We start from the raw sequence: 26,523 nt of genomic DNA, 5'->3' as shown, positions 1-26,523 counted from the left end.
ACCACCAGGGGAGTCCCTCAAGGGCGTTCCCCCAGCATTGCTCTGGGTTACGCTCCGCTGCTCTACATTGCCATGCTTCCCTCTTTTCTCTGTTAAGATACTCTGAACACTTTTGATAATTGTGTTAATTATTTCTGTTTGCTAAGGCCTTTCTTCCCAGCTTGACTATGTAGCCCATGAAGCTGAGATCAGGTCTGTTTTGTTCATGATCAAATGGCAGCACTTTGCATATGAGGTGCTCGGGGAACTCACAGGAGAGCAGGAGATGATGCATTTAGGGGAGAGGCTTTTTAGAGAAGACTAAGACATAAAGAAATAGGAGTTAGATGGCAAAGGGGAGAAGATAGTGGCCAAGTATGGCAGTATACAGAAAAGGTAGCTAGCACTCCAGTGAGGCAACAGTGTGTGTTTTGAAGAATTTTAAGACAGAGAACGGTGTGATGACTTTGTTGTTGGAAACATGGTTAGGTCAACTGAAAGCATAACTCACAGTGAAAACCATACAAAGTAGCTGTTGTTCACACTGAAAAAGATGTTTGTGTTAAATCTGAGGACTCTCTGTGGGCTTCCATCTGAGTTTATGTTTTACCTGGGAGTGACAACACAGTCTTTGATTTAATATAATAGTAGGAGAAAAGCAAGATTAGAAACATTAGAAAGGAAAATCATAAAAGATTTCCCTCCACACATTCTCCTACCCTCAAGTGAGAGCACCATGAGGGCTTTTACAGATTTCTTCCTAAAATACACGTGAACTATATCAGAAAATCCTTTATTCTTCCCCGGTTAATAAATCTTAGAAAATTATCAAACTTTTCTGGTTTTCCACTTATCAAATTATAAATATGAATGTGTAATCCAAATGTCTATATTTGGTGAGATCTTATTAGCATATATGTTAAAATATCAACTATAGTATAAATGAATTAAAGTAGTATTTAATATGTTGAGAGCCATACTATGTAACATATTAGAAGTTTGTAGAATTTGGATTAGGATCTGTCCTTACCCTTAAGGAGTTTACTATCTAGAACATGAGGTTAATTATAAAAAAAGATTTCCCTAAATTGCCTTATTTCTTATTTATTTACCTATTTAAAACCTGCTCCTCCTGAACTTTTATTCCTTTGTGAAAGGGTTCTGTGATACATGTGGCTTTTTAATGCTTTGCTTTTATTAGCCACATTGTTTATCTGTGGCTGAGTCATGAATAATACATTATCAGGATGCTGTCTGATATGACTGAATCTTCAAAGAGCAAATATATTTTTTGATGCTGTGATACACATTTGAGATCTAAACCCTGGAATACAAGGGAAAACATTAAAAGCTATTGCTCCAAGTTTTGAAAAATGTAAGACATACATTGTTTAGGGTAAAGCAGGAAGATATCTAAATGATAAGGCCCTAAGAATAATAGTTCTCCCAAAATGTAGGTTGGGATATTTCCTAGAATTACATGGCAATAGAATCAGTTACTTTAGTTTCTGTTATTTTAAAGAGACTTTGTATTGGACACAATTTAGGCAGAAAACTTGATGTTGATTTCAAACTGTATAGATTTCAACTCATACCAGTTTAAAACCTCAATGCCTTTTAACCATTTATACTATGTTATTTTTTTTTCCGATAGCCATTTATTATTTTTTTTAATTTTATTTTATTTTTAACTTTACAAATTGTATTAGTTTTCCAAATATCAAATGAATCCGCCACAGGTATACCTGTGTTCCCCATCCTGAACCCTCCTCCCTCCTCATACCATCCCTCTGGGTCGTCCCAGTGCACTAGCCCCAAGCATCCAGTATCGTGCATCGAACCTGGACTGGCAACTCGTTTCATACATGATATTTTACATGTTTCAATGCCATTCTCCCAAATCTTCCCACCCTCTCCCTCTCCCACAGAGTCCATAAGACTGTTCTATACATCAGTGTCTCTTTTGCTGTCTCGTACACAGGGTTATTGTTACCATCTTTCTGAATTCCATATATATGCGTTAGTATACTGTATTGGTGTTTTTCTTTCTGGCTTACTTCACTCTGTATAATAGGCTCCAGTTTCATCCACCTCATTAGAACTGATTCAAATGTATTCTTTTTAATGGCTGAGTAATACTCCATTGTGTATATGTACCACAGCTTTCTTATCCATTCATCTGCTGATGTACATCTAGGTTGCTTCCATGTCCTGGCTATGATAAACAGTGCTGCGATGAACATTGGGGTACAGTGTGTATGCCCAGCAGTGGGATTGCTGGATCATAAGGCAGTTCTATTTCCAGTTTTTTAAGAAGTCTCCACACTGTTCTCCATAGTGGCTGTACTAGTTTGCATTCCCACCAACAGTGTAAGAGGGTTCCCTTTTCTCCACACCCTCTCCAGCATTTATTGCTTGTAGACTTTTGGATCGCAGCCACTCTGACTGGTGTGAAATGCTACCTCATAGTGGTTTTGATTTGCATTTCTCTGATAATGAGTGATGTTGAGCATCTTTTCATGTGTTTGTTAGCCATCTGTATGTCTTCTTTGGAGAAATGTCTATTTAGTTCTTTGGCCCATTTTTTGATTGGGTCATTTATTTTTCTGGAATTGAGCTGTAGGAGTTGGCTTGTATATTTTTGAGATTAGTTGTTTGTCAGTTGCTTCATTTGCTATTATTTTCTCCCATTCTGAAGGCTGCCTTTTCACCTTGCTAATAGTTTCCTTTGATGTGCAGAATCTTTTAAGTTTAGTTAGGTCCCGTTTGTTTATTTTTGCTTTTATTTCCAATATTCTGGGAGGTGGGTCATAGAGGATCCTGCTGTGATGTATGTCAGAGAGTGTTTTGCCTATGTTCTCCTCTAGGAGTTTTATAGTTTCTGGTCTTATGTTTAGATCTTTAATCCATTTTGAGTTTATTTTTGTGTATGGTGTTAGAAAGTGTTCTAGTTTCATTCTTTTACAAGTGGTTGACCAGATTTCCCAGCACCACTTGTTAAAGAGATTGTCTTTAATCCATTGTATCTTCTTGCCTCCTTTGTCAAAGATAAGGTGTCCATATGTGCGTGGATTTATCTCTGGGCTTTCTGTTTTGTTCCATTGATATACTATGTTATTTTTATAAACAGTTTTTTAAATTAAATGATATAAGATGCTGAATAAATCAAGTATTACATAGTGAAAGTGAAGTCATTCAGTCATGTCTGACTCTTTGTGACCCCATGGACTGTAGCCTACCAGGCTCCTCTGTCCATGGAATTTTCCAGGTAAGAGTATTGGAGTGGGTTGCCATTTCCTTCTCCAGGGGATCTTCCTGACCCAGGGATTGAACCTGGATCTCCTGCATTGCAAGAAGACGCTTTACCATTTGAGCCACCAGGGAAGCCCTAAGTATTACATAAATAAGAGCAAATTCCTGAATTTTATATACACAGAGACTAGTATTAGTGACTAACTTAAATATCCATAAAAACTGTGGAGATAATCATGAACCAAAGAGGATAGAGTAGAAAGACCCTGAGCTTACTTCCTCTCTGGGGCACATCAAAATATACAACTCTTTACAGAGCAACTATCAGTGACAAGCACTGAAGCCTACCAGAAAATATCTATAGAAAGAAAACATAACAAGACAGGTAGGAGGGGCGGAGTCTGATATGTCAAAACTCATACCCCCAGGTGGGCGACCTGTAAACAGGAGATTAATTACAGTTAATAGAGGTTTTCCCCAGAGAGCAAGGGTTGTGAACCCGGCATCAGGCTCCCCATCATGGGGGTCCTGTGTCTGGAAGATGAGCCCCCAGGATTTGTGGCTTCAAAGGCCAATGGGGCTTACTTTTCAGAGACCAAGAGGGCTGTGGGGAGATAGTCTATTTTTAAAGGGATCCAGGAGAGAACTAGTCATTTGAAAGGTGCCTGAATCACACCTGCTGATATTGGAGAGTTTTAAAGTATTTTTATCTGCTAAATGTCAGTATTGGACATGATTATTTTGTAATGGACTAATTTTTTTTTTAATGTTCATATGAAATAACTGTTGCTGCTTATCAGATTTAAGACTAACTATATCTGATTGGCTAACTTATTATATCTGAATGGTTCAGATGGTAAAGAATCCGCCTGCAATGCAGGAGACCTCATTCCTTGCTAGGTTGGGAAGATACCCTGGAGAATGGAATGGCAACCTGGAGAATTCCATGGACATAGGAGGCTGGTCCATTTTTTCCCATCACTTCATGGCAAATAGATGGCAAAACAATGGCAACAGTGACAGACTTTATTTTGAGGGGGTTCCAAAATCACTGCAGATGATGACTGCAGCCATGAAATTAAAAGATGCTTGCTCCTTAGAAGAAAAGCTATGACCAACCTAGATAGCATATTAAAAAGCAGAGACATTACTTAGCCGACAAAAGTCTATCTAGTCAAAGCTATGGTTTTTCCTGTAGTCATGTATGGATGTGAGAGTTGGACTATAAAGAAAGCTAAGCACTGAAGAATTGATGCTTTTGAACTGTGGTGTTGATAAGACTCTTGAGAGTCCCCTGGACTGCAAGGAGATCCAAGTGTCCATCCTAAAGGAAATCAGTCCTGAATATTCATTGGAAGGACTGATGTTGAAGATGAAATTCCAGTTCTTTGGCTACCTGATGTGAAGAACTGACTCACTGGAAAAGACCCTGGTGCTGGGAAAGATTGAAGGCAGGAAGAGAAGGTGACCACAAAGGATTAGATGGTTGGATGACATCACTGACTCAATGGACCTGAGTTTAAGCAAGCTCCGGGAGTTGGTGATGGACAGGGAGACCTGGCATGCTGCAGTCCATGGGGTCTCAAAGAGTCATACATGACTGAGTAACTAAGCTGATCTGAGGAGACTGGTGGCCTGCAGTCCATGGGGTCTCAAAGAATTGGACTCAACTGAGTGATTGACTCTTTCTATCTGATTGGACTAATTACTTTTTCAATATGATAAGATATGTACAGGAAGATAGTTGTATGATAGTCCTCTGAGAAGTATTTTCCAAGGTAATGTGATGTTTTCAGTAAAGTCCACTCTAATGAGCTGATATCTTTGTCACGATTTCAGTCTTATCTGGAGCAAAACAATAAATCTGTTGTGTGTGTAAATATCTTCTAGAGAGGAATAAATACTGTGTTTACATTAGAGAAATCTAGTCAATGCCACCTTAAAGTATCATAGTAAATATCATCATTGATAATTCAGGGCAGAGTAGATAAGAGAGACCTGAAAGCTAAATGCAGTGGGGTGAAATGTGAATAAAGTCCAGAGTATCGTTAATCGTGGTGCCCAGTGTCAGTTTTAGTTGTGACAGATGTGGCGTGTTTGTATAAGATGTTAGCACATCATTGACCAGGAGACTTTTGCAGAAACTAATACCTGTGGCTAGCAATTTGTTATGTGAGTGTATACTAAAATACCTCAAGTTGCAAAAGGTATTTTAATATGTGTCTGGTCAGTGAGTTAACATCAGTGGGAACTGGTGATTGGTATTGCTGCCTGAACTATCTTCACGACTTTTTCCCAAATCTCAAATTATTTTGAAGTAAAATGTTTATTCAAAACATATTTCAGTGTCTTCAAGATGCTATAACCGGAGAATGGTGTTATCTTCCTATGCCATGTCTTTTAGTAAAATAGAACAGAAAGGCATGAAGTTCAATCAAAATAACTTTCTGTGGACTCTTTCAACTTTAAAGTGTTTGCTCAGAAAGTTTCAAGTCATGTCTGCTGCCCGTTTAGGCAGTTATTGGACATGAAAACCATGCCTGCTTGAAAATCTTAGCTAGAAATTGGTGTGTTTAAACTACGTGACAACCCAGATCCTCTCAACCATTGCTGTTTTCCCAAGAGACCAGAGTACGTTAAGACTCAATCAAAGATGTGATTTTATCAGGATTGACTCCCTAAGGAGTAACCCTGTTTGTCCCTGTGTTCCCTCCCGACCCATCAGAGTCCCGTGGTCTTCATCACCACCTGCGTTTTCTCCCCGGCTCTTCTTATATTGATATTTTGTCACACCTGCCTTTTACTTCTATCTTGTTTCCCTGGGCTTCAGTTATCATTCTGTGCCATTAACGCTCTAACTTATGTCTCTAATCCTGAACTTCAAAGCCCTATTTCTAACCACTAACTGGAAGGCCAGAGGAACTTCATTTCAGTGTAAACCAAAATTCATCATCTTTCTCACAAAATCTCATTTTCTCTTTCTTTATTTTCTGTCTCATTCAATGGCACTGCCATCCATCCACCTGGCAGAAACCTGAGAGTAACCTTATATTTTACTATCCTTTTACCATCCCTCAATGGCTAGTTGCAGTTGCTATAATCCTGCAGATATCTCCTGTGCCCACTTTATTCCTTCCGGTCTTACTGCTGCTGTCTTAGTTCAGACCTTTATCATTTCTTACCTGGCTTATTTGACTAGTCTTCCTGTTTGCCCCATTCACTCCATTCCCTTACTAAAATTTATAGCCTCTATTTTAAATGGATATCTGCTTTAAATCTTTTCTCCTAGTTACTTATTCAGTAAATACTTGTTCAGTGAATAAATTTATTTCCAGTAACATTAAGGCAGATTCCAAAGGACACCCTGGCAAACCTTAGCTGGCATGTATCCTCTGAAAGAATCTTTTCAGTAACAGTTCCTACTAATTCTTCTATGACACGTGTCCAGATTCTTTACACTGCTTGTTATCTGTACCGGTTTTAAGTATTAAATATGTTTATTATGAAAAGTATTGGCCTCCAACACATTGTAATTAAAGGTTATCTTTGATGCTTGGGGTAGGCTGACTTTCTTTCCACTGCATGACTGGTTCTTTAAGACTCAACTCTCTCATCTGTAAAGTCAGAATAATAATCTGCACATACCAGGGAGTTATGAGGCAAAGCACTTACTGCAATGTCAGCCACATATAAAGCCCTTCATAAAAATATAACAGCAGCAGTGGTGGTATTAAAGTCATGTATTGTTGTGCACCTTACTTAGCTCTTGAGATCTTTTATCACTTCAGTTCAGTCGCTCAGTCGTGTCCGACTCTTTGCTTTTGTAATATTTTATATAATAGGGTATATTTTATGTAATATATTTATATTTATCAGTTCAGTTCAGTTCAGTCGCTCAGTCGTGTCCAACTCTCTGCGACCCCATAAATCGCAGCACACCAGCCCTCCCTGTCCATCACCAACTCCCGGAGTTCACCTAGACTCATGTCCATCGAGTCACTGATGCCATCCAGCCATCTCATCCTCTGTCGTCCCCTTCTCCTCCTGTCCCCAATCCCTCCCAGCATCAGGGTCTTTTCCAATGAGTCAACTCTTCGCATAAGGTGGCCAAAGTACTGGAGTTTCAGCTTTAGCATCAGTCCTTCCAAAGAAATCCCAGGGCTGATCTCCTTCAGAACAGACTGGTTGGATCTCCTTGCAGTCCAAGGGACTCTCAAGAGTCTTCTTCAACACCACAGTTCAAAAGCATCAATTCTTCGGTGCTCAGCCTTCTTCACAGTCCAACTCTCACATCCATACATGACCACAGGAAAAACCATAGCCTTGACTAGATGAACCTTTGTTGGCAAAGTAATGTCTCTGCTTTTGAATATGCTATCTAGGTTGGTTATAACTTTCCTTCCAAGGAGTAAGCATCTTTTAATTTCATGGCTGCAGTCACCATCTGCAGTGATTTTGGAGCCCAGAAAAATAAAGTCTGACACTGTTTCCACTATTTCCCCATCTGTTTCCCATGAAGTGGTGGGACCAGATGCCATGATCTTCATTTTCTGAATGTTGAGCTTTAAGCCAACTTTTTCACTCTCCACTTTCACTTTCATCAAGAGGGTTTTTAGTTCCTCTTCACTTTCTGCTATAAGGGTGGTGTCATCTGCATGTCTGAGGTTATTGATATTTCTCCCGGCAATCTTGATTCCAGCTTGTGTTTCTTCCAGTCCAGCATTTCTCATGATGTACTCTGCATATAAGTTAAATAAGCAGGGTAACAATATACAGCCTTGACATATTCCTTTTCTTAGAATAAAAATATAAATTTTTTATGTAAATGAAATATAAAATTCTCTAAAATATATTTTATAAATATTTAATTTTGTAAAATATAGTTTATATGTAGTAGTTATATATGGGGCTTCCCAGGTGGCTCAGTGGTCAAGAATCTGCCTGCCAGTGTAGGGCAGACATGGGTTTGATCCCTGGATTGGGAAAATCCCTGGAGAAGGAAATGGCAACCCACTCCAGTATTCTTGCCTGGAAAATCCCATGGACAGAGGAGCCTGGTGGTCCGTGTGTTCACAAAGAGTTGGACATGACTGAAGCAAAGGAGTATGCATGCATGCACATAGTTATATATAATGATGTTTATCTTATAAAATATATACTTTAATCTATTTTATAAAAATTAGTATACATATAAATAAGATATCTTTTGTAGAATATGTACATGGTTAATCTTTTTATAATAAGTTTCATGGAGCAATGTGATATTAAATTTAGATAATGTTTGTAGCAATCAAACTAATTAAGTTTTAGCTCTGGTTCATGGACTCATCATTTTCTTGTTTTTTTTTTTTTCAAATGAAAGTTTTTTTTCTTTATTGAGGTGTGACATTATGTTTCATGTGTACAACATAATGATTTGATATTTGTATAAATTGTGAAATCATCACAGTAAGTCTAGCTAACATCCTAGCATTGTTTCTTTAGGACATACTCTAATTTTATGAGATTTCTTGTACTATAAGACACGTGAATGAAACAGAGGGCTCCTCACAGGTTTCTGTGTTTTCTAGGGGAAGATTTCAGTCTTCCGTATTCCTGGGGAACCAGTGAGAATGGGGTCTGTCTGTTTAGTGGTGGAATCCACCAGCAGGACGATCGCACTGGTCCGCTAATCACCCTTTGCCTCATGCCTTGATGGAGAGAGAAGAGGGCTGGTGTGCTCTGGCTTCTGCCAGCTTGCATGTGCTTTGTGCTCACTGTGCGGTCACTAAGGGGCGTATTACCCAACATATGTCAAAAGTTGGCTTCAGAGTTCCAACGGTAGACTTTCTTCCCTTAGATGTACTATGGAAGCTCCTGGGATCTTCTGCTAATAAGCTTAACGAACTTTCATGTAGTACCTATATCCAGGTCAGTATGCTATGATTTGGTGGCCAAACCAATGGCCTAAAATAGTCTCCATTCTAATAAGGGAAACAGATAGATGCGTCACCATATACTAATTCAGACTGTCATAGTTGCTGTGGCTTGCCTCTTCAGGATAGTTCCAGCTTTTTAAAAAGCAGATTTGTTTTGTATAGAACTCTTCTCTAGTTCACCTGTTACTTATTTAATTTTTATTTGTTTATTTACTTGAAACCTAGACAATATTTTTAAAAGTATAGAGACATTAGTTTGCTGACAAAGATTCATATCATCAAAGCTATGGTTTGTCCAGTAGTCATGTACAGATGTGAGAGTTGGGCCATAAAGAAAGTTGACCATTGAAGAACTGACACTTTTGATTTGTGGTACTGGAGAAGACTCTTGAGAGTCCCTTGGACAGCAAGGAGATCAAACGAGTCTATCCTAAAGGAAATCAGTCCTGAATATTCATTGGAAGAACTGATGATGAAGCTCCAATACTTTGGCCACCTGATGCGAAGAGCCGACTCTTTGAAAAAGACCGTGATACTGGGAAAGACTGAGTGCAGGAAGATAAGAGGGTGACAGACGTTATGATGGTTGGATGATATCATTGACTCAAGGGACATGAGTTTGAGCAGAGTTCGGGTGATGATGAAGGACACGGAAGTCTGGCGTGCTGCAGTTCGTGAGGTCCAAAGAGTTGGACATGGTTTAACGACTGAACAACAACAACAATTCATTTGGTTGGTTGTGCTGGATCTTCCTTGCTGTGTGCGGGTTTTTTCTCGTTGTGGAGAGTGGGGGCTACTCTATTTGTGGTGCATGGGCTTCTCATTGTGGTGGGTTCTCTTATTGCAGAGCATAGGCTCTAGGTGCGTGGGCTTCGGTAGTTGCAGCTTCCAGCTCTGGAGCACAGGCTCAGTGGTTATGGCAAATGGGTTTAGTTGCTCTGCGGCATGTGGGATCTTCCTAGACCACAGATCGAGCCTGTGTCCTCTGCTTGGGCAGGCGGACTCTCAATCACTGGACCACCAGGGAAGTCCCTTTGCTTCACCTTTAAATTTACATTTGAGAAAATGGAATAAGAAGGATTTTTTTCTAATGAAATTATACCTCATACCGATGAACCCTGATATGATCACCCAATTTAAATAGTTTCCATCTGCCCTCCCCCCCATCCCTCCTCTTCTTCCATCTCCAGATTCACCAGCCCTTTCCCCTTTGCTGCTGAATTTCTGCATTCCACCTGTCACCATCAGACGTGTTTAGAATAGTTGTTTCTGTATTCACTGGCTGGAATGTGAAGTTTGTGTGGGCAGGGAATTGCGCTTGTTTGTTCTCTGATGTATTCCAAACATGTAAAGCATTTCCTGGCCGTCCATAAATATTCATCAAATGAATATATACTTACATGTAAGAACACCCTTTATATCAAATGTTGGTAAACTTTAATAATCTGCTTTGACATTAACAAAACTTATTCTCCTGCCCTAGCTCTTGTTCCTTTGTAATCGAACACACTTTTATTTTGGCCAGTACTTGGAGATATCCACTGTTATTTGGTCATACACACACATCCATCTTTTCTCTCCACTGTATGGGGCAGGGAAAGGGGATGTGTGTTGTGTGTTTTTAAAAACAGTACACATGGTATCTTCTTTTCATTTCATTAATTGATATTTTACTTCTGGGACCTGTTTCTTTTTCTAAGCTTAAGTTTCTTGAGAAAGCTGAGAGCTGACAAATGAGAATACATAGAAATTGTTTCATAAGCCATTGCCATTGTGAACTTGACAAGGATAAATCTTGCCAAATTCCTTGAATTGATACCGAAAGCAATACAGTACAGTTTCAACATCAGTTCTATAGCTGAGGCATTGTAAGACTCTCATAACACGTTTTTCTACCTTTGTTCCTGTGCTTATCTACCCCAAAGGGATGTTGTAAGCTTAATTGGTAATTTTTGTGAAGTTCTAAAAAGCAACATGTCTCACACACACGCACACACACACACACACATAAATGCACATTCTACTATACATCAGTATGCCTATACAGACCCCCTTTTAATTTTTCCTGTATTACCAGAATTGCTGTCTTTGTCAAGTGACAAACTACTTACATGTTCAGGTTCTGGAACAAATGAGGTGCAAGCTAAGTATCGGGAGGAAGGAAGGAGAAGAAAAATTTCTGTGCATTGTGTGAATTAGCAGGCTGTTTCCTAGATCATTTTGGGAAAGCCTTCAAAAGAGAAATTCACATCTCTGTTTTTTCCTCCTTCTTAGAGAGCAGCAATCTTTTTTATAGTGCTGTGCAACAAGAGAAAATAGATATTCCCCATGCTTTGGAGTGACTCAGGAGATGCTGCGATGGATATAAAAAGCTAACTGCCCTCAAGGCTGTGGCAGCCTAATTCATCCCTGCCAGAGGAAAGGCGTGTTTTTATGGGCCCCGGGACAAGGGTTAAGTTTATCTGCTTACCAGGACTCTCAGCTGGATGACTCAGTTACCAGATAAAATTTCTTATTAACGCAGAGAATTGCGCATATGGTTGGTGTGGTGCTCCTTTGCAGGAGAACACTGACCTAATGTGAAAAGGACTAGTTTATTTACAGTTACTGCATCGTGGAGACACAGAAACTACAGATGGAGGAGGAAACTGTATCTTATGTTAATCTTCTGGAAGATTCATGTACTTAGAATAGCATGAAATTGCTTAGTAGATTATAAAATTTCTTCTTTTTCTATGTACCTGTTTTCCAGATATATCATAGGTAGTAGTGCTTACCTTATAATTACGATTGTCCACAATGATAGTATCTACATTTTTTAAGCAATAAATTCATTTATTTGAGGCTACAGACTAAACATATAGAGTTTGTCTTGGTTTAACAGCAAAAGATTATTTCAAATTTTAGTAAACAAATTTTTATTTCTAACTTTATGCTAGGGCTAAGATGAAAAAAGACAACAGTGGGAGTGGAGAACAGGGTATTGAGGAGATAATAGGGAATGATTGAGAGGAAGCAGTAGGCAGTGCCCCAGAACCGTAGTTTAGCCTTTCATCTAAGCAACTGAAGATTGCCTGCCCAACAGAAGAATAACTTGTTTCATGTTAGATTTTTTAAATATTAGGGTAAATATTTACAATAGGCTACTTAAAAACCCTGCAACATTCATGTTTAAGAAATGATGTGCTATAGTTTAAGTCATGGATGCAGAACTGAAATGACGTTAACTGTATGTCACAGGGATATGCACATCAGATTGATTTCGGTGGTAGTTTAGTGAGTAATCAGAAGAGATATATACATAGTAATACCTTCTTTGTTTTAGGTGATGAGCCTAGTTATCCCGGAAAGTTCCATTTAAATCAGAGCAGGTGGAATCCCGTAGCATTCACTCTCTATTCACTCTCTTTGTAGCTAGAAGTGGAAAATGTCTTTGTTTCCATGACTGTCTCTTTTCCCAGAAGTTCTGCTTAGCATTCCATGGCCAGCATGCTGGTCCTTAACAGATAGATGGCATAGAAATAAGATAATATCAGCATCTCTTCTGGGTCCACTAGGAGCCTTACCCTCTCAATATGTATGTGACTGTGTGTACTTCGCAGTATGAACAGCTGTGTCAAAGTAGTTGAAGCACAGTAGAAATAAGACTATCTGAATTCAGAGTTCACTGATTACATTTTAATTCTATTTCTTCATCCAGGCTCCTCCATCCATGGGATTTGCCAGGCAAGAGTACTGGAGTGGGGTGCCATCGCCTTCTCCGACTAGAGATTTTAGTTGACTATAAAATTGACCCTATAGATTTTTGACTTTTTTCAAAACATCTGTATAAATGAAGGAAATTATTTCAGAAAGAGGAAGTTATCATTAAACAAATATTTTCTCCCTGATGGCATTCTGTTTACTATGATGCTTATGGAGATGGAATACAGTTAGCAAAATAGCAAGTGACCTCGCTTAAAACTAAACGTAAACCTGGGGATGATGAGGTGATCAGCTATTTTGTATACATGTATTAGCTAAAGGAAACTTACTACATTGCAAGAAGTAAGCTTTAAGTAATTAATGTCAATGCAGTAACAGTTTTAACATTTTCATTTGGCATTATAAAATGGTCCAATGCATAATCTAGAAACCAGAGTGTTAATGACCAAGTGCAAAATTTGCAATCAAAATGTCTCTATTCTCCCAGAAGGTGGGAAGGGGGTAATTAGCATAAACTATTTATATTGCACCAGATTGCAAAATCTAAGGATTGCACTGCAGCAAGCCTGATAGCCACCTATTATTAACTGGTCAATAAAAAATGAAGAGCATTTTATGCCACTAAACTTTGGGAAAATAATGCACCCGAAGTGCTACAAATAGCCGAACCTAATCCATCCAGACATGGGAGCCATGAGTTTCATTTATCATTTTAGACAAGAATATGCAGCTAAGACTTGTTTTATGGCTGAAGCAAAAGCAAGAAATATTGTTTGTAGTATAGAAAGCAAATCATCATGATGCAAGATAGGATAATAGCTTTTAAAACTAATCACAAGTACAGAAATACTAATCTTCTGGGAACAGAGCAGAGGTTTTGAAAATTGTTTTCAGCTTGCCCAGTGGTGGGAATGGAAGGGGATGAGAGAAAGAGGATGTGGGTTCCACGTTCTGGTGCCTCATAACCACGTTCCAACGAGTGGGAAGAATGACTGCTTGGCACTCTCTCAATGCTCAGCTTTAGTAGGACATCGTGTATGTTATAGAATTTTTGGCCAGGGTGAAAATATCTGGTGCTTTTTCAGTAGGATGGGCAGGAAAGCAGATGTGAATTTTTTCATTCATCTACCAAGCAGTCAATTAACTTCAATAGATGATATTTACCCAAACTGTAAGATACTTTCAAACTCTATTTCCAAATAGCTAGTGGTTCCTGAATATGATACAAATCATACTTCAGTTTTCATTTTGCACTAAATACCAGCTGTGTTGAAGATGTCATATTTTGGGTTTTCTAAACCACAAATGATCCATCTTTCCATTTCTCAAGATCTCAGATGACATGAGAGGTTTGGAAACAACAATGACCTCTTGTAGTAGACTTATCCACATTATTTATACAGACCATGATTTTATGTTAATTTTACTTATAAATATGTTCCTGACTCTTCAAAGCATTTAATTTTCAGCAGAGATAGTAGAATAAAATTATGTAAACACACACACACAAGTATGTGTTTTATTTTTTCTATTCAGCTCTCCTTGGCATTCACTTTCTGATATAGAGAAATGTAAATACATGCAAATCTGCTCTTGCCATCCCTGTGTATTTATGTAGAAGAAAAAATAACACATTTCCACATTTAACTATTGTGTTTTTTGTTTATATGGAAAAATATGTTCTTTCCCCAGGGGTCTCTCATTGATATAGTTTGAGAACCTACAGGCCAGGTAATCAAGGAAATATTAGTATTCGTGGTAGATCTGTAATGAAAGATAACACTGTTACTACAACCAGGCTTGAAATGTTTAACTAAAAAATTCAAAGCCCAGGGTAAATCAAAAAAGCATTTCATTATCCTGGGCCTGAGCTCAGTCATTGTCCTATTCTCTGTCATGACCAGGGCAGCTGAAGTTAAGCGTTATCAAGGATTTCAAATAGCAGCCTGAGGGGAAGCAAGGGAAACTCGTGGTATGCAGCAAGAGTTCTAAGAAGAAGTGAGCATCAGTGCTAAAAAGATTGTTTGGGGTCACAAAGGAAGGATCTTTAATCTCTAGATAAAAAAATGTGAATTTTGATCTACGGGTAATGTTAACCTGTTAGAAAATTTTGAATGAGATATCGTAATACAATTTAGAAAGTTAGTGGCATGGCTGTGTGCAAGCTGAATTGAAGGATGGAAAATTTCATGATAGTAATAAAAGAACCGGTTACAGGATTCTTGGAAGGATAACTCTTCAGTCATCTTTTCCATCAAGAACCTGAGAAAGAAATAGAGACCTTGGAAAACAGACTTCAAGTGTGCGCTTGATGATGCTTGGTTACTCACCAGAGGTGAAGCCTGGAAACTGTTCAGCTAACAGATGTCTGTAACATGTTTACCAGCCAATTGAGGTAGTATAGGTTGAAGAGTGCAACCTGAGAGAGAGAGTTTCTGACCCTCAGACCTTGCAGTCTGTGAAGTGGATGCCCTTACAGCTGGAATAGGACAGGTGGGGAGCCCCTTGGAAGTGGACCTTCTTCAGCGTGAACTCTCCTGTGGAGGTGGTAACTCAGCTGGATCTGGAAGATGAACTAGGAACTAGCCAGAATCAAGAGAGTGTTTTGTTCTGAGTGTTCAAGACCATAGGTGAAACTCTTAGGTTTGGAATGTCAAAGGGTAGGTAATACCGAAAGTCCTGATCACACATGCACACTTGCACCATTTACATGTTTCCTATAAGAGGCTCGTAGAATGCACTAGTCATTTGGAGTAGGCCCGTCTCTGCGGCCTCTTCTGCTGACTTGCGGCCGGTGTGTCAAGGACCTCCGGCAAAAAGAATCGCTTCCAGTCTGGATATGTTGACCTCTCCAGTGAGGGTATGGACTGCCTGGACTTTTATTGCTACAACTTTTACTGGGGTATTATAGTTTAAAACAGTTGGGAGTCTTAGTGTAGACCCTTTTCATTGCCTCCCTAGTTTTCTGTCAAATACTAACAAGCTTGTGTACATTGCTCACTTTTCAGGTATAAATATGTCCCTTCCTCTTCTTTTTTTATTTTTTTAAACTTTTCATTCAAAGAACATGTTCAAAAACAAGCTTTGTGTAAATATGTTTATGACATCTCTTAATAACATATTTGCAGTTTGACATAGATGTAAATGTTCTGTTCAAACAAGTTTTCTTTCTTTCTTTTTTTTTTTTCTAAGGAGGTGGAGGTAGGCATCTTTGGAAATACTTTACAAGGGAGAGTGAGGCGAGGGGATAGTTCCAGCTATCTTGTGATGTGTTCTGAGAATCTAAAGTGCTTCTAGAATATAAAGTCGGTGGGAGTTGTGGATGCAACTTACAAGTGAGTATTAGAGGAGATAGGACTTTAGTTTGTAGATTCTGGAGAGCTAATACTTCAAGAGAACATTGGCATGATCAGATTTGAGATGTAGAGTGCTTTCTCCTGTAATCAGATAGGAAACTACTTGGTTACAGAAAGCAAGGCAGGAGGCCAGTGGGGTCACCCCGGTGAGGAAGGTGATGACTCAATTAAGGCCGTAGCGAGGAGGATGGAGAGCACATTATTTGAGGAAAAATCTGGAGCCTTATTATCTTGCCACTGCAAGAGGCATGATTTCTTTCTCACCGAAACAGGCTGCCATTAAACTGTGACTCGCTAGGCCTTGTTGAAATTTAAATAGGGTCCCTGTAGTATTGTTTTCCACAGGCTGCCAAGATCCAGCCAGGTACAGTCTTTGTTTGTCAATACAGTATATTCTGATACCGTAAAGCCTCAGGTCTTTAATTTCTCTGGTGTCTCATTGTACTTCACATCAATCACTTGAATTATTTTATCGGCTTATTGAAACATACTTTGATATCGCTGGGCTGTTGGCAGGTTATTGTTTCTGTTCTCTCCTGATCCAGTGATTTCCTTCATAGGCTGCATTGGGTCTTCTGTCTTTAAATTAGAGCATCCGACAATTGGACCAGAGAATTTCATCTTCTGAAGCTTAAGGATAATGTCTAAATTTTTTGAGAGCCTCGTGTTTAATTTGTTTCAGTTGGCTACATGCTTGGAATTCTCGAACAGCAGGATAAATGTGTATCTTGGTTTACATGGGATAGTCCTGTTTTGTGCCTGTATCCTTGGTGTAATCATTTATAATATTCCCTTTTACTTTCAAGGGTGTCTCAGCTTGTGCATTAAATTGTATGGTCACCCTGCCTATCAGGGATAGCCACAAAGAAATTGTCCATTTATGCACCTCCAAAATTCAATTTATGAAGAGTCGATGCAATTAAAATATGCTGACAGCCACTGTCCCTGCCGTAGACTTCATGCATGCTGTATCTAAGTCTTTTTGAGGACAAATGGAGAAAAACGTGTCATTTGTTTACCAAAAGGCTTTGATTTCTGTAATAGAAAAATGAAATTGCTTCTCCTTTTGGTGTTATATATCCTTCAGCCAGTCTTGTCATGATTCTATTAAGGCAGATAACGCAAAGCCAAGTTTTTCATTTGTTCTCTAAACAAAATATACACAATTATTATTTAACCTATTAGAGTGGAAACCAGAGAATCTCATGTAGACTGTTAGAAGTGAAAGAGATCTTGAAAAACAGGTTGGGAATTCAGTCCATCCCTTGCCTTCATAGATGACTCACCTGTGTCACAAGGGGGACATGTGACTTGTATATGGTTCTGTGGTTGTTAAGGGAGTATACTATACTATAGTTGGGCTTTTCTGGTGCTCAGTGGTAAAGAATCCACCTGCCAATGCAGGAGACACAGGTTCGATCCCTGGGTCAGGAAAACCCCTTGGAGAAAGAAATGGCAACTCACCCCAGTAATACCCCAGTAGTCTTGCCTGGGAAATCCCATGGACGGAGGAGCCTGGTGGGCTACAGTCCGTGGAGGTTGCAAAGAGTCAGACAGGACTTAACGACAGAACACCAACAAAACTGCACTGTAGTCAGGTCTCCAGTGTATTCACCCAGGGTTGCAGGGTTCTTTGTGCTACCCTTAATCCAGATGAAGAGCCACAAGCAGTTACTATTCCACCACTCCCCTTTGCTGACAAAAAAAGGCCCATGTAAAATACCCTGACTTGGATGTAGGACATGTATAGAAATCAATTAGAAATTGATTTTTAACATTTTATATGTTACAGAATGTGGCATGGTAGATAACACACTTGTGTTATGTATGCACAAATATGTTACTTAAAATATTTTCTCTATAGATCTAATAGGATTGTAGCAACATTTTTTTAGAGTTACAAACACTGAATCTTTGATGGATCACAGCCAACAGAAAATGTGTTAGCCTCTGAGAGTAGCTTTCGCTCTTTAGCGAATGGTAGATGTGTTCTAAAATAAGGAAACTTGCCCTCGAGTATGCACACGCTCCCTCTCATTGCCCTCTGAAACTCATGGTCCATCCTTGTATAAATCCCCTGTATTTATAATGTCTTCACATGTAACACCAACAGAAAGTGGGCTTTTTTCTAAGGACAGCGGTTCTCTGCAGCCATAGTCGTGCTATTGAATGTTTTGTCTTTTCTCCTGCTTTTTCTAGAAGGGGCCCCAGAAGTAAGAGTGGGTGACGTCACTGTTCTTTGCTATTTCTAGACCTGTGTGATCCACTGGCCACCTGAGGACTTGACACGTAGCTAGCCTAACAAGGTGTGCCATCACTGTGAAATACATTGAGGATTTTGAAGACCAAGCAGGAAAAAAAAAAGAATGTAAAGTATCTTTATTTTTCCAGCTTTATTGAGATACTTGATATATAACACTGTGTACATTTAAGGTATATAACATGATTTAATACACATCCATATTGCAAAATGAGTACCCTAATAAGAGTTAGTTAGCAAGTCCATCACCTCATATGATTTTTTTTGTTTGTTGTTGTGACAGAACATTTACGGTCTACTTTTAGTAACTTCCAAGCATGTAGTTCAGTATTGTTAGCTATAGTCACCCTGCTGTCCATTAGATATTTAGAACTTATCATTTATCTGGAAGTTTGTACTTTTTGACCAGTGTCTCTCTACTTCCCTATCCCCCCAACTGACATTCTCCTCTCTCTCTCTCTTTTTCTTTTTTTTTGAGTTTAGAATCATTTTATTTGTTTATTTTTAAACTTCTTTATTTTGTAATGGGGTATAGCCAATTAGCAAGATTGTTATAGTTTCAGATGAACAGCAGACGTATGCAGCCATCTATATTCATGTATCCGTTTTCCCCTAAACTCCCCTCCCATCCAGGCTGCCATGTAACGTTGAGCAGAGTTCCATGTACTGTATGGTAAATCTTGTTGGTTGTCCATTTCAAATGGAGCAGTACGTACATGGCATTCCACTCTTCTTTGAGTTTAGTTTTTTTTTAATTTTACTTGTGAGGTCATACAATGTTTATCTGTCTTTATCTGATTTATCTCACTTAGCATCTCAAGCCTCCAGCTTCATCCATGTTGTCACAAATGGTAGAATTTCCTTCTTTCTTGTGTCTGAATATTGTTCCATTGTGCGTATGTTTGTGTGTATTATATATATAATACGCAGATACATATATATGTATCTCACATATTTTCTAATCTTTTTTATGCATTCGTCTGTTGACAGACACTTAGACTGTTTCCATGTCTTGACTATTGTGAATAATGCTGCAGTGAACATCGGAATGTGGTTATCTCTTTGAGACCATGACTTCTTTTGTATATTACCCAGAAGGAGCAGAAGAAAGATGGCTGGATCATATAGAAGTTCTGTGTTTAATTTTTTGAAAGTGAAGTGAAAGTGAAAATTGCTCAGTTGTGTCCAACTCTTTGAGACTCCATGGGCTATACAGTCCATGGAATTCTCCAGGCCAGAATACTAGAGTGGGTAGCCTTTCCCTTCTCCAAGGGATCTTCCCAACCCAGGGATTGAGCCCAGGTCTCCCACATGGCAGGCGGATTCTTTACCAGCTGAGCCACAAGGGAAGCCATAATTTTTTGAGAGCCTTTCATACTGTTTTCCATAGTGGCCACACCAATTTCATTCCCATCAACAGCGTGTAAGAGTTCCCTTTTCTTCACATCCTTACTAATCTTACTTACTACTTACTTACTTACTTACTAATCTTTCATCCTTTTGATAACAGCCATTCTGACTGGTGTGAGGTGGTATCTCATTGTGGTTTTGATTTGCACTTCTCTGATGGTTAGTGATGTTGAACTTCTTTTTACATGCCTTTTGGCCATCTACATGTCCCCTTTGGAAAAATGTTTATTCGGTTCTTCTGCCCATTTTTTAACTGCTTGGTTTACTTGTTTATTTGTTTTGATGTTAACTTGTATGAGCCTTTCATATATTTGGGATATTAACCCTTTATCAGTCATATCATTTGCAAATATTTTCTCCTATTCAGTAGGTTGTATTTTCATTTTGTGAATGGTTTCCTTTGCTGCAAAAAATCTTTTAAGTCTCATTAGGTCTCATTTGTTTAGTTTTGCTTTTACTTCCTTTGCTTTAATAGATAGATCCACAAAGAAAATCATTGGAGGGTTTTGAGCAGAAGGGTGCAAAATCTGATTTACATTTTGACAGGGTTATTTTTGTTACTATATTGAGAATAGATTGTGGAGAAATAAGGGCAAAAGCAGAGCTCTTTTGGAGGCCACTGCAGTCTTTCCCGTGAGCTATAATGGTGGCTCATATTCTCTGACAGATTTTGGTGGCCATGGTTGTGATGGGGTTGTAGGTAGTGAAGAGGGGAGAAATTTTGGATGTATACTGAACTGAGACTTCCCTGGTGGCTCAGATGGTAAAATAGATGCCTGCAACACCAGAGACCTGTGTTTGATCCCTAGGTCAGGAAGATCCCCTGGAGAAGGGAATGGCAACCCACTGCAGTATTCTTGCCCGGATAATTCCATGGACAGAGGAGCTTGGTTGGCTGCAGACCATAGGGTCTCAAAGAGTCGGGACAACTGAGTGACTTTCACTGAACTTAGGACCAATAGAATTTTTTTACAGAGTATAAGAGAGAGGAGTTAAGAATGAACCCTGGGAGTTTGGGGTAGAATAGCTTTTGTGGGGAAAACAGTGGGAGAGCATGATTCAGGGAAAGATCAGGTTAACCTGGAGATCTCTGTTGGATTCCAAATGCAGATGTCAAGTAAACATTGAATATGGGAGCCTGGAGTTGAGGAGAAAGGGTCTGGATTGACGATAGACTGTTAGAAAGTGTTGACATTGTTGATATTTAAAGCCACAAGGCTGTCAGAGAACACCAAGGCAGTATGTAATGACAGAAGAGAATTAAGGACCTTACTCTGGGCTATTCCAAAGTTGTTATGTTGGTTCCTGAGAGGAAGCAACCAATGAGATCAAAGAAATATGGTTTTGCTGGAAGCCCATATTTCTGTGAGAGACTGTATCTGGGAGGAGGTAAAAATAACCTTGTGTCAGATGTTGCTGATGGATCAAATATTATCAGAACTGATAACTGCTCAGAATGGCTTTCCATGTAATGCTAATAAAAGTCAGGACTTTACAGTGGCATACTAAGGCTCTTTTCAGATCTAACATTTAGATTTTACTCTGATTCCTCCTAATTTTGCATTCAGTTCTCATGACTACCCTTCTGACACTCTTTGAACAGAGGAATGGGTAAAGAAGATGTGGAACATGAACATATATGCCATGGAATATTACTCAGCCATTCAGCGGAGCAAAATTGGGTCATTTTGTGGAGGTGTGGATGGACACAGAGTCTACCACACAGAGTGAAGTCAGAAAGTGAAAGTGAAAGTTGCTCAGTTGTGTCCAGCTCTTTGTGATCCCATGGTCTATGCTGTCCATGGCATTCTCCAGGCCAGAATACTGGAGTGGGTAGCCTTTCCCTTTTCCAGGGGATCTTCCCAACCCAGGGATCAAACCCAGGTCTCCCATGTTGCAGGTGGTTTCTTTACCAGATGAGCCACAAGGGAAGCCCAAGAGTACTGGAGCAGGTAGCCTATCCCTTCTCCAGCAGATCTTCCCAACCTAGGAATCAAACTGGAGTCTCCTGGATTGCAGGCGGATTCTTTACCAACTGAGCTATCAGGGAAGCCCAGAAAGAGACAGACAAATATTGTGTATTAATACATATATATGGAATCTAGAAAAATGGTACAGATGAACCCATCTGTAGGGCAGGAATACATATCTAGACCTAAAGAATAGACGTGTGGACATGGGTGGTGGTTTGTCTTGTTTACTGATCTATCCTAAGTGTTTAGTACCTGATAGTCAGTAAGTGATCAGCAAATATATATCGCCCGGGGTAACACATGTGAAATAAGTTATTGTTTTCAAAAGCTGCCAACTATGGGAATCCTTGCCAAGCATAGAAGTACTGTTTTGTACATTTTAGATGACATTAACTCAGCCTAATAATCAGCTTCTTGACTCTGGTTATTTATTCAGTTTTCCCTGACTTGTGTGAGTTGATGAAGCTCAGAAATGCTTACTGTCTGCTGTGTCGCACGCGCTGCAGCTGGTGTCTGTGTTTCTCAGGTCTCCTCTAGAAGGAGAATGAGAGACACAGGTGTACCAGCAGTCGTAACAAAGTCTGACTGTGTGTGCTGTAAGGAATAATCTGGGGGTTTTGAAGATCAGTCTGGTGCAGACACATGCGGACTCAGAGTTAGCCAAGGAGAGGCATTTGAAATTAAATGGCTGTTTGGCTCACAGGTCCTAAAGGGGAAAGGCATGCAGGAGGCCGTGCAGGGGCCTTATGGGCGGAGGCGCAGGGTCTGAGCTTAACCAAGCAGGTGGGGAGCCGGGAGACAGCAAGGCCCCGTGAGCAAGTGCCTTTGGGGGGTTTAGAGTAGGGACACAGCAGGAGTGTGAGGGGCTGTCACTTGGTGTGTTCTAGTGTCACTAGGTCAGTCAGAGGAGGGCAGGGAGGGAAACTTGTGGTAGAGACCAGTCTTACCACCCTGGTGTACCTGGTCCTTGGAGTCAGGGGCTTACAGTCTGTGGAAATGCTGAGGCATCCAGAAAATACTGTTTTGAAAATTTATATTACACTGGGTGGTGTTAGAAGTAATGTACCAGGTTTTGGATCCACATAGAAAAGATGTCCTGGCTGTCTGTAAACAGCCTACTTTAGCCTGAAAAGTCCTTCCCAGTGGCATTGTTGTCCTAAAGGCAGACATCTAGGCTTGTAAAGTGAAGTGAAAGTATTAATCACTCAGGCATGTCTGACTTTTGGGGACCCCATGGACTGTAGCCTGCCAGGCTCCTGTGTCCATGGAATTCTCCAGGCAAGATACTGAAGTGGATTGCCATTCCCATCTCCAGGGTATCCTTCTGACCCAGGGATCAAACCCGGGTCTCCTGCGTGGCATACAGATTCTTTACTATCTGAGCCACCAGGGAAGCCCTATTTAAATATACAGGGCTGGTGTCTGTGTTCTTTCTTCTATCTCTTTGAATGTCCTATTTCCAGCCAGAGCTAGACAACTACAGAAGCAGCTCCTGGCTGGCTCCTCCTGCCCCCTGCAGCTTACGTTGATCCTCTGATGTTTTTATAATCAGTCTTGCTAAATACTTCCTGTAGAGAAAATGAGTAGTGATGAGAAGTAATCTTGCTGCTTCTTTATTCTGAAAAATTCAGTGACTGATTTACAGATACTGCTTATTCATCATGATATGCCAGTGTGGAAGATGGGGATTAAATTTCAGCCTCAAAGGTTATGGGATCCCTCAAGGCTTGGAGTATAGTAATGAAAAATTGAGAACCTAAAATAAGGGATTTCAGAATCTGCATAGTGAATAAACTATTTTATCATCAGGTATTTGTTCTGCTGTGAATTTAGGATTATGTAGATAGGACTGTGCCGTGTGCTTTTTACTAGAGCTTTAGAACTTTCTCTACTGTATCTTCCATTGCTGTTCAGTTGCTCAGTCATGTCTGACTCTTTGCAAACCCATGGACTATAGCATACCAGGCTTCCCTGTCCTTTACTATCCCCTGGAGTTTGCTCAGACTTATATCCACTGAGTCAGTGATGCCATCCAACCATCTCATCCTCTGTCACCCCCTTCTCCTCCGTCCCTCAATCTTTCCCAGCATCAGTTTCTTTTCCAATGAATTGGCTCATCGTATCAGGTGGCCAAAGTATTGGAGCTTTAGCATCGGTCCTTCTAGTGAATATTCAGGGTGATTGCCTTTAGGATGGACTGGTGTCTTTCTTATATTGTCTTTCTTTTCAGTTTAAGGCAAATTCTCTTCGATTCTTCTGAGTTCCTATATAACTTCTGAGCCCTTCCCCTCTGGTCTGGAGTGTGACTATTTAAGATTTTTCAAGCACTGCTAAAAGCCATTACCTAACTTGACACCCCAAAGGCTTGTAGGTCACCCCTTTCTTCTGAAGACTAAGATGTCTTAATCTTTGCCTGTGTATTAGGAGTAATACATGTCTTCCTAGAGTGCATGGTCTTCCTCTGCCTCAAATCTAATTCTCAGAGTTCCAGAAAGATCTCCAAAAAAAAAAAAATTAGATCTTCTAGATGTGTGGTATACTTGTCTTAAAATACTATAGTTTTGACACAAAGTATCATATTCAAAATCAAAATTCATATTCTCCCTACACTCTGAAAAGGTCAAAAATATGAAACTCATTCCCAACCTTGCGATTCTTCTGTGTAGTTTACTTTTGTGTTGTTATGAATCCCCCTTCTGATGTATATATTCTTATATTATGGTAGTTAATCTAGTTCTTCCTTTGGCTGACTGGTCCTTTCTTGCGGTGTCTTCACTTATTCATTCATCAAGCACTTGAGTGTCTTGCGTGTGTTAGGCACTATGAGGAGGACCAGGGTCACAACCTGTGAGCTGCACAGCCTTTGGCTTTATGGCGACTTACGCCACTTACTGTTCCTCCAGGAACTGAGCAGGTTGTACCGGTGCAGGGGTGTCATGCTATTCTCCTAAAATCATGATTTCTTCAAGGCACATGTTATTTGAGCTTTTAAAATGTACTATTTAAAAACTAATAGCCAAATAGTTCCTATCTTTAAATAAGTTCTACTTTACTTCAGGTAGAGTGAGTAGTATAATTGTCAGTTCTTATTACATGTAACGTTTTCTTGTGTCGACCTAAAAAACAGTCGCAACCTTAAAGTTGAGAGTTATGTTTTATCTGGTGGGAATTTTTAGGACTTCAAGCCCAGGAGACAGCATCTCAGGTGGCTCTGAGAGAACTGCTCTGAGGAGGGGAGGAGCCAGGTTATATAGAAGTTTTTCAGCAAAGGGCAGGTAGTCTGAACACCAAAAGGTTAATTAAAGAAAATTTAATTAAATTTAAAAAGTTAAAAAACTAATTAAAGAAAACCAAGTGGCTCAGACAGTAAAGAACCTGCCTGCAGTGTGGGAGATCTGGGCTCAATCCCTGCGTTGGGAAGATCCCCTGGAGAAGGAAATGGCAACCCAGTCCAGTATTCTAATCTGGAAAATCCCATGGATCTAGGAGTCTGGCAGGCTATAGTCCATGGGTTGCAAAAAGTCAGACAAAACTGAGCAGCTAACAACAGCAACAGATAGCCTAAGTTAAGGAATTTAACAGTTTTCTGTGCATTGGAAGATGCAAGAGTCTGGGCTCACTGAAATCATTCCTCCCATATGCCTCTCAGCTCTCTGAGGCCAGGATACTGCGTTGGTCATTGATCACACCTTGAGTTCCTCGGTGCTTACCATAGGGAGTGGCTGCAGCCTGAAGGGAGAAGGCAGTGGCACCCCACTCCAGTACTCTTGCCTGGAAAATCCCATGGATGGAGGAGCCTGGAAGGCTGCAGTCCATGGGGTCGCTGAGGGTCAGACACGACTGAGCGACTTCACTTTCACTTTTCACTTGCATGCATTGGAGAAGGAAATGGCAACCCACTCCAGTGTTCTTGCCTGGAGAATCCCAGAGACAGGGCAGCCTGCTGGGCTGCCATCTGTGGGGTCGCACAGAGTCAGACATGACTGAAGTGACTCAGCAGCAGCAGCCTGAAGGCTGCCAGATTGAACAGGTACTGTTCTCCTTCCTGAGTGCCTCTCGGGCTCAGGGATTTGTATTTGGAGAGCAGGAATCACTGATGACTGTGACATTCTTGTTTACTGATATGGCAGGAAATACTCTATTTCTTACTTACAATATTTTGATTAAGCTCTCCAGCTTTTCCTTTTTCATGATCAGTATAGCAGCTTTGACTCTGTTGATGCATGAGAAGATCAGGCTGACTAGCCAAAGGAAAGAGACCAGGCAACATCTCTCTTTCATTCTCCTTAAGAGCTTCATTCTCCTTAAGAGCTTTGGCCAAAGGAGACTGTGACCCTGCACCCTTCCACTGCTCCGTGGCCATTCTTCAACCATTGTTCTTATAAGTTAGGAAAGCATCACAGTAATTTTATATATAAATATCATGGAAATGTGTTATCCACAATAGGGAAATGTTTAAATAAACTACACTGTAATGATAGGAAATGCTTTCTTTAAAGTGTTAAGTGAAAAAAATAGCATATCAAATGACATGTAACAATAATAAACATATTAATAATAATATAAATGTAATAATACCAAAAATAATACAGTGGAAGAGCGGCTGACGTGTTTTAAGCAATCACTGTGTTATGAACATGTTTTAAGTCTTTGCACTTATTAACCCATTT

The 26,523-nt window shown here is 39.8% G+C and overlaps 1 protein-coding gene across 5 annotated transcripts in view; it reads left to right on the top strand.

Annotated features, from left to right (window-relative positions):
• TPK1 (thiamin pyrophosphokinase 1) overlaps positions 1-26,523 on the top strand; it is a 384,981-nt gene that overhangs the window by 196,328 nt on the left and 162,130 nt on the right. The gene's annotated exons all lie outside the window — the stretch shown is intronic.

Source organism: Bos indicus, chromosome 4 (assembly GCF_029378745.1).
Source record: "Bos indicus isolate NIAB-ARS_2022 breed Sahiwal x Tharparkar chromosome 4, NIAB-ARS_B.indTharparkar_mat_pri_1.0, whole genome shotgun sequence".
NCBI lineage: Eukaryota > Metazoa > Chordata > Mammalia > Artiodactyla > Bovidae > Bos > Bos indicus.
This window is presented reverse-complemented; position numbering and strand designations above follow the sequence as displayed.